Source organism: Lolium rigidum, chromosome 6 (genome assembly GCF_022539505.1).
Source record: "Lolium rigidum isolate FL_2022 chromosome 6, APGP_CSIRO_Lrig_0.1, whole genome shotgun sequence".
NCBI lineage: Eukaryota > Viridiplantae > Streptophyta > Magnoliopsida > Poales > Poaceae > Lolium > Lolium rigidum.
Genome location: NC_061513.1, coordinates 177603980 through 177613927, shown reverse-complemented (window position 1 = coordinate 177613927; position 9948 = coordinate 177603980). Strand labels below are relative to the sequence as shown.

General features: G+C 45.4%; 1 pseudogene; it reads right to left on the bottom strand.

The window, feature by feature from the left end:
* Window positions 1-369: 369 nt before the first annotated feature.
* On the bottom strand, window positions 370-9633 carry LOC124661959 (annotated as a pseudogene).
* Window positions 9634-9948: the final 315 nt, after the last annotated feature.

Sequence of the window (9948 nt, the reverse complement as noted above, 5' to 3'; positions counted from 1 at the left end):
CAACCGCCGGAGCTGGGGGATCACCCGGCATACTTGCCTCTGCCCTGCCCGATGTCGGGCACCTCCGGCCATGCATGTCCCCAACGGACGTGGAGGCGGACAAGAGCGACGTGGTGTCGGCGGCGAGGTAGAGCCGGCTCGCGCGCCAATCTGCCGCAGACGCGTTGGCAGTGAGCCACGCGCCGTGCCGGAGTGACCGCCGGACGAGGACCGCGTTAGTGGGCTAATCTATGGGAAAAGCGGAAAAAGTCAAACATGTAGAGGTTATATGTAAATTACTGCAGCCACGTGTCATGTCTAGATCGGTTTTGTACTGGTTTGCACCTCAATAACAAGTTTGTGTACTACCTTATCACAAATTGCAAGTTGTTGTATGAATTTGCACTTGTCGCGCAAGTTTTTGTATGACTAGTGTTATTACCTCATAGTTTAATTACACTCTAAGTTTGTCTTTGCCCGCTAATCAGACACATAAGTATAGCTGGATACACCTTACCCCGAAAAGCCACAAGGCAAGGTCGACCAAGTCACCTTCATTGATATTAACGCAAAATCAGTCTTTATACCATGAGTATCATGCCCATGTGTTTTTGCCCTGAAGGAGCAACAATATTGGTCGGAACAGGATGGCTGTGCGCCTAACTTGAATTTCAGATCTATCAACGAATCCTTCACTACAGTAATAACAGACCTCTTTATGCCACCAGAATCAGTGATGGTGCCATCAAACAGCCGGATTTCCACATCAAGCCCACTGGTTAAACATCCAAGAGACAAACTGAAATTGCTTTGCACTTCCGATATGATAACTTCTACAGTCGCCTCAACTGCTCTGCCAAGACGTGATAAAGTTATGTCGACTGCGCCCCAGTCACCAGGGATGTGAAATGTGAATGGCTGAATCCAGATGCCACCATCCCCAATGAGTGAAGCACCATCGATCAGCTGTAGGTCATCTTTTTCTTGTTTGCCTGTCTTGATCCTCATGTCATATTCAATTAGAGTAAAGTCCGACATCTCTATCCCTCGCTTAGGGCCAGACATGTTGATGAGAGAACCCTACAAAATTATTGTATTTAGGAACTCTTCATATGAAAGTAAGAAATATCTAAAGCTATGCTAAGTACTTCAGTTATGATGTTTCACTTGTAACATCCAAATGAATGAATATTTTACAACTGATGACCATGATTTTGTCCCGTATCAGAAAAAATGGTTACAATGTACATAACGGTGATAGGGAAATTTGGCCCCCGTCATTCAATTGATGAATATTTACAAACCTACGCCTTAGTGAAATGAGAAGATTAAAGAAACTGACTTTTGTAGTGGTAGGATCACTAACGCTATGCATCTTCATATGCCTATAAATAAAAGGAAATCAATTGCGTGTAGTGTATTAAGAAACAACCAAGAATACAAAACTGTTCAAATTTGGTTTGATTTGGAACACAGGATACTCCCTTGGTTTCATAATTTAAATTTGTTCTCATAGTAAATCAATATTCCACTGGCTTATACAATACAAAGTATTCTGCTACTATTCTGCTAATTTTGGACAGATTGATCACATGGAAGCATTTTTATTTCACAGAAAACAAAAAATATTACATGGGAGCTAGGACACAATATATCTGGAGAATAACAATAATACACTAATCCTATTAAGAAAATCAAGAGTGAAAGCTGAGTTTCATGTCTACTAAATACTTTAAGAGCACAAATGGTGATGCACATGTTGCCTTAGGCCACTTGTGACACCATATGCAGGGCCTGAGCACGGGTGCAGGATGGGAAAAGCAGCAGAGCGGGAAAGTGCCTGCACCTGTGAAATATGTACGCTAGGGAGGGATTCAAAAGCGAAGAAGAGAGGGGTGAGAGTGGTGCTTCCAGATCTGGGCCACTCCCAGTCCATCCGAGCTCCGGTACTTCCAGATCCGCACCGATGGGACGTCTCCACCCGACTGCAGCAGACGTGCGTCTTCTCTGCGAGTCCCACTCCAGCTTCACCCTCTCCTTCGCCCGAGTACTCTCCACTTCTCCAGCTTCTCCTATCCCTCCCCACCCTTTTCTTCAGCTCCTGCTCGCTGCTCTGTTTTGCTATATGTGCTTCCCTCCATTCTTGCATTGCACATTTGGGCCTTAGCCTTTGCCAGATGTTATGCACTCTCTCACTGTAGTGGCTGTTGCCTCCTAGTTGCTTGTTATGTTCCTTACAGGGTTTTGTACCTTGATTTAGTCTTGTTCCTATGGGAATATTAAAGTATGAGTTTACTAAATTGCTTGTAATAGGTGATTTAATTTTCTATGTGGCGTGTGTCCATGAAGTCACCTCGCCATACTCCACAAGCATTGCCAAGTTATGAAGGGTGTCGGTCACCATAACATGCATTACACATTAATAACCTTGGTATAGTTGGGACACTTTTAACAGGCAAACACCTAGTTTCACAAGTAAGGGGGATAAGCAAACAAACTTCAATACTAGTGGGTGTTAGGATAGACTTGATCCTCGAAATAATTGCAGATAAGTATGGGTGTGCACCTGCTCCACGATGATGGGATCATCCCTGCTAATATTGGCAACATAATTAAGCAATGGATCAAGATCATCCCGCACTGCAATGTATCCATACAACTCTACTAAGCCACCATCCACATGAATTTTAGCAACCTCCAATGAGAAAATTTGCAGCATGCAACGCGGGTAATGTTTCATGCAAGTTCCATCATGAATGATGCAATCTGTGGGATCTGAGAACGTCATTGCCTCCAACCGAGCTTCATAAAAAAATGAAGTTAGTGTAAGTTTGTAATTGGAATTAAAGCAGTAAACAAATACACTCATCCCAAATTAAAAAAATGTTGTTTGAGGATAACATGGCCCTCTTGGAAATTTTCCTTTTGATCTAGTAAGTAGAAACTATCTACGATCTTACTAAGAACTTTGCTCCATCGAGAAGTTCTTCATTAGGAACACCAAAAGAAAGTGCTGCCTCGAAAAGCTTATTGGTAGGAGGCACAATACACTGCAGCTATTGCATCAAACTGAACCAGAACAAGGAACGTGTCTTCAGAAAAGTTGGTATCCTTCAAAGCACTAAGGGTCTGTTTGTTTCAGCTCCTTCCAGCCGTTCCAACAGCTTTTGGGCTGTGGAAGCCGGAGCCCAAACAAACACATGTTTTTGGGCCAGCTCCTGCCAGCCGCTCCGCTGGAGCGCTCCACAAATTTACACTATGGATTGGAAGCTGCAAATTTGGTGCTTCTTTCAGCCGCAGCGGCTCCAAACTGATCTTTTACGGATTTAGCCTCCCACCAAATAACATACAACAGCAAAACTACCTCGTACCGGTTCAGCTCTGTTTCTTCTGTCTCCCCTAGCGAACCAACAAAGCACGACAGAAGCCATCACGATGCCACACCCGACCAGCCGCCACCCCGTCGATCTACGGCTATCTGCTCCGCCGCACTCCTCCGGCGGGAGGAGAGGGACCCCCGACCTCAAGAACCCCGTTCCCGACATCTAGCCTCTACGATCGTTGCCGGACGCGCTCCCTGGTACCCGCTCGCGCATGTCTCCGCCTCTGTGAGCTCCCAGAGCCCCGACGCGGCCCCTATCTCCGATTCCTCCGGCCCTGAGCTGAGCTCGTGCGAGTGTACGATCACACCATGCTACAAACTCTTGATGCTCTTTTTCTCTGCCTTGTGCCGTTCGAATTGCTGCTGCTGCTAGGATAGTGCATACATACGTGCTGTACGGCTGTACCACTTGCTGCTGCTAGGATAGTTTATTGCAGATGTGGTGTAAAACGGTGAGATAAGAAATGCACTTAAATTGCTTATGCTAGAATTGGCGTAAGCAGATGGATACATGTTTTAAAATCAGTCAAGTAGCTCACTGCCATGTGACAAATATATATATTACCAAAGGAATATAACTTAACTTAAATCTAGTGAAAAAATTCTCAATTACGGCAAAAACAACTCTCAAATATGTTTTCTTGTATTTATAATACTCCCTCCTATCCATATTACTTGCCACCAAAATGAGTATCTACAATTAAAATGTGTCTAGATACATCTATATTAGTATCAAGTAATATGAATCGGATGGAGTAGTATAAATAGCACTAAAACACGATCAGCGCAACTTTAAGGGCATTCAGGTCATTCCAACATATTTTAGTGCAGCCGCAGCTACACCAGCCGGCGAAACAAACAGACATGAGACAACTCCAATCTTCCAGCCCCAGCTGGCAGCTACCGCTGATTCTAGCAGCTGCAGTCACAACAGCTGCAGCTGTGGAGCTCCAGCCCAAACAAACACACCCTAAGCCCCCTTGAAATTGAGAGTTGTGTCTGCACTCTTTTTTTTCCATCGGTGCTTTTCCTCTCCGGTACCCTCCTGCACAACACCCTCCTCTTGTCCAATTAAGTCCAAAGAAAAGAGAAGAAAATAGCCAGAGGAAGCTAGGTCAGAAAGGAGACAGATATCTCGAATTCAGACGTTCCAGTGATGGTTTAACATGTATTCTTCTGCTGACATTTCTATGATCCTGCTCTCAAGCAGGTGAGTGAGCTGATATAATATTTTGATTTTGTAACTACTAGATTTGATAGTTGACTGAAAGTATGTTGCACGCCTGTATCAGTTGGCTTCAAATGTAAAGTTCGTGTCCGTGGTACTGAAGGCAACTGGTGCTTTGAAAAGAACAAGGGAAAACAGGTACATGAAAACGATGAAATTGATTCAGGCAAATGGACAGAGGTGCCCAAAGAGAACGGTATTGCGACTCTTCACATTTTTGCTGGCTGTGGGAGCTTTATCTGAAGGGTTGCAGCAAAGCTGGAATGCATTTTCTCTAGTGATATAGTTTTTCATGAACATGTTGGCCTTCAAACTGATGTGTTTTCTCATTGTTAAATTCTGCAGGTGTATCTTGTACAAAACGGGCAATTGAATAGGAGGAACCAGCTGGTGAAGCATATAGGCAAAATCATCCCCAAGCTGCTGTGTTTGTGGATAACTGCAATGTGATTTTGATGTAGGTGGAATTGTTGCGGCATTAGTAGCATATCAGTTGCCATAACTAGAGTCCATTTCAATTATTGCAGCAGTCAGCCGGATTAAACAATTAGAAGAAATATGGTAACGTGAGTTAGTTTTTGTCAGAGTCAAAAAGTGTCCCAGCTGTGTATTGCAATTCTAAGAGTCGGTTTTGTGCATCAGGTCCCCTGGCGGACCTCCTATAAGAGGACGTGTAAGGGCGAGCTGTAAACAATCCAATATATCTACTACCTGCTATTCCTGACCCCTTTAAGTTCTCTCGATATAATCCCTTCTACCATTCTCCTCGCCAGCAACAGCACCAAGAAGCAGAGGATGAACTCATCCTCTCGTGATCCACCCCTACTACCTCCGAAGCTCTAAGCAGCCAAAACAGGAATTTTATGATTTTTGTGTGCTTTATTTTACATATTTAATTTATGTAGCTCAGTCAGTACTAATTTTTGGTAATGCAGGGCAATTATGGGCAAATGTTAGGATGCTGATGAATGTGTTCCAACTGCTGAACCCAAACCTCATGCTATACAGAAGGATTGGAAGATTTGGTTGGCCCCATCCATACGGCCATACCTAGTGATCCTTTAGTAGTATGGAGACTTAGACCTAATTGTAAATACAGCGATGTGACAGCCATTTATACTGTTATTTGCACACATAACTGGCATTTGACTGTGTATTATGCCGTTTAAATACACCTCAAAGGCTGTGTCACCATCAGTGTATTGTTGGACAGTTTGATATGGAAGCAAATTCTAGGGAGAAAGCATTATTTCATGCAGCCTCACTTGGGCAATTGGGCATTTATGGTACATAGCACAGAATAAAGGTCCTAGTCAATGTCATCAAAACTCTACATGCCACCTCAGCCTTTCCTGTCAGGCAAAGGCGCAAACTGGTATTTGTGCAAACGGCGCCAAGTTGAGGACCCGCAAGAGCAGAGTGCAAGTTTTGGGGTGGAAGTGCTGAGAGAGAAGTCTAATTTAGACCCTCAAACTTGTCGTCAAGTTCAGATTACAACCCCACACTTTGATTTGGTTCAAATTACAACCTCAAACTCTAAAAACCGTCTAAAACACACACATCTCAAGACCAACCAGTCTGACCCTGGTTTTATCCTGCCATGTCACCGTTTTCTTGTTGCCAGCACATCCTAGTCACCGTGTTTTTCTTGATCATCTCTGCACTAGGCCTGGACTTCTCTTCTCTCTCAGAGCGCGAGCGAGACGGAGGTGAGGTGCCCTGCTCCACCTCTGCTTCAACTGCTCCTATTCGAGTCGTCGAGCACCCGCATCAGAGCAACCTCAAGTAGTCACCTTTCGGCACAACGGTGCGATCAAGCTAGCCGGGGTATAGAGATTGGTACGTCACTTAGAGCATCTCCAGCCACGTCCCTCAAACCGTCCCCCAAAGGGATTTGGGGCGCGCCGGATAAAAAAACGTTCCCAGCCGCGTTCCCCAAAGCCGCTTTTTGTCCGGCGCCCGAGCCTGTTCCCAGCCCACAGGGGACGCTTCGGGCACGCCGGACACAAAGAAAAGCGAGGCGGGCTCCCACATGTCGGCGACTATTTCCATAAACAGTTGGTTCGCGCCTTTTTTCTCGTCGCTCCTTCCCTCCCGCGCCTCCCACCCCTCCGCCGCCGCTGGATTTGTCGGCCGTTTCGACGGCTGATCTCTTCTGAGAGTCGGCACCGTCGTCGTGGCTGGCACTCTCACCGGTCGTTCCGCCGCCGCCGCTTCGCCAGCGCGTCCCAGAACGCGGCGTCAAATCCGCCCCACCTCTACACACACAAGATGCTCGACGAGTTGCCAGGTAAGCGCGATTGGCCGCTGTTCGTTACCTCGTCTGCCGCGGCGCAATTTTAACCATTGATTTTGGCATTCTTTCTTTGGCATGGCGGGATCACACAATGACATCAACATGTTGCAGCAGTCTCCGGTGTTCAGCAGACTAGTGGAAGGGCATGCTCCACCATGCAACTATGAGATCAATGGCCACCAATATACCAAAGGCTATTATCTAGCCGATGGTATATATCCAAAATGGGCCACTTTTGTCAAAACAATCTCGAATCCATCGGGTCGAAGAATTCCCACTTTGCTACGCGACAGGAGGCTTGCAGGAAGGATGTCGAGCGGCATTTGGTGTGCTTCAAGCTCAATTTGCAATTGTCTGGTACCCTGCTCTAAGCTGGTCTCACGACCAAATGTGGGAGGTGATGCATGCTTGTGTGATCATGCACAACATGATCATCGAGGATGACCGCAAGAATCATGCCAGGAGACATGTTGGTCCCTATGAGTGTGAGAGCCCTCTTGCGGAGGTTGATCATGAGTTGCCTGCAGATTTTGCTGATTTTCTCGCCATGCACACAGAGATCCGTGACAGCAATGTTCATGATCAACTTCAAGCTGATCTCGTTGAGCATTTGTGGAGGATCAAAGGATTATCAACAAATGCCGCGGCACTTTGATCTAGCCCTATTTATTACATTTGTTTAGTTGTTTTATTGTTTGTTGTATTTTAATTTGAAAACAATCTCCGCAAACATATTTATCTGTATGCTATATTTGATAAATGGTTGTGTTTTCAAAAACCCTTAAAAAAAAGTTTGGGGGCGGCGTTGGGGAGGACCCCCAAACGTGACACGAACAAAACACGTCCCCCAAACGTTCAATCCGGCGCAGTTTGGGGGACGCGACTGGAGATGCTCTTATGCGCTTACGCTGCAGTTGTTGTCGTCTGGCTCGTTCTCATTTCTCTTCTGGTTGTCTTGGCTCTTGGGATGCTTAGTTTAATGCCAGAACGAGTTGGGGATGGAAGTGTAGGTGGTAGTTGTTGTGTGTCCGCCGCCATGGCCGAGACATCCGAGAAGATCCACTCCTCCTTCATGACTGTGGAACCGGGCCTAGAGGTCCAGATGCGCCTGTTGCCAGCAAGCTCTCGGACGATCGTGGACGTGGACAGATAGAGATGAGAAAGACGAAGTACAAGTCACTAGAGGAGAAAACCGTTGACACATGGAACTGAGTTGGCATAGGTAACAAACTAGTCAACTGCTCAGGGAGGTGTGTTTTGAGAGTTTGAGGGGGTATTTTGAACCAAATCAAAGTATAGGGTTGTAATATGAACTTCAAGACAAAATTTAGGGGGGTAAAGTGGACTTCTCTCAAGTGCTGATGCCGTATGAATTTTAGGACTACCAGAGCAATTCTCTCATAAATGAAACACGGCAAGGCGAGGAAAGTTCTGAGAATATACACAGCTAGCAGTGGCTCCTTAGAAATAATCTCTATGATAACTATCAAATATGTAGAGCTAAAGGATATAGAAAGAGATGCCAATGTTGAAGGAACAAATTAGACCTCTTACAATAATAAATATAATAGGAAAAGAGATACTTATCACTTACTCTCATTACGATCTGCAATACGATAGATCGTCTTTCCACCATAAATCCATATCTTTGTATATAGAACCATCACGGTGTCTGCTTTCTGCAAGTATATTATTCACAGTATATCCTTCTTCTTCACTAAAAAGAAATTCAGAAATCTGACCATTAGTTGCGCTCCTTCCACCTTCCTCACAACCAGTGAGGTTCACATTTTGGCCCAATGTATCCGCTTTGCCTGCAATAACCTCCAAGGTTGCCCTACAAGCATCACTGTCACTTCTCCTCTCATCTTCATCCATAACCTCCGAGATTGTGCCCCTCGTCAAAGTGTTTTTTATTTTTTTTGAATTGTCCGTCTTAATGTTTTTCAAGCCTTGGGAGATTGCGTAATGCTCGCTGTCCTGGGAAATAGTAATAACCTTACCAGAAGGGATGGGCAATGGCCTGTATGGTTTACCGGACTCGTCACCTTGTACTCGACTGACGGTAGCCACGTTGCGAGATCCATGAGGGGATCTGTCACCAAAGAGCATAAAACGAGCACCCGACATAAATAAGATGGTATCATCAGTAGTAAGGACTGAAAGCGTGGTGTAACATATCTAAACCTGAAAATGATTATAAAGTTTTATTCTCTTTTTTTATCTGTTTTCGAGTAATATGGATTTTTTTAATATCGCATTTGCCTTTAAAAAACCAACACAACAAGGCTAAATATACATAAATTTTGCAACACTTCAGATCCGCAAAACTTAGCAACCAACTAAAAGCGCTAACTTTAGTAGTATAGAAACAATAAAACATACTTATCCTTCATTTGTTTCCAAAATTAAAATGAGAAGGGTAAACAAAAACAATAAAAAAGGCCATAATCAACTTCTAAAACTATATCGAGCAGAAAAGACGCAAAATTAGCGTCAGAAAGAGGAAACGCACCCGGAAACACGACGGACAGGTGGATCGGGAGCCGCCAATAGAGGGAAAATTCGTCGCGCAAGCGCTGGTGGCCACCAGCGAGGCGGATCAGATGCCATGAAAGAGAGGAGAGTTCCCGACGGAGATGAGAGACGATGCATTTGGGAAGGAGAGGCGGCGGCGTTACGGCTTGGAAAGAGACGTAGAATTGAGCTGAGGATTCGCATCAGAGCGACCGACGGTGGCGGCGGCGGCGGCGGCGGCGGCGGCGGCGGCGGCGGCGGCGTATCAATAGTGCAGAACTGGGGCGGCGCTGAATTAGGGCGAGCGGTTGCCGTTGGAGGAGAAAATTGCTACCTATCTGGGGCTATTTGCCATCCGGACCACCCGTTTTCGTCACCTCATATTGCCCGTTGTTTCTTGTAAGAGCATATTCAGCCGCTTTCCACGAAGCGGCCCCCCAAAAGGTATTTTGAGAACATCGGACAAATTTTTTGTTTTCAGCCGTGAGTTTCAAGGTCTCTTTCTTCCGACACGGTTTAATACTGTATCTGGCGTCCGAGCCCGTC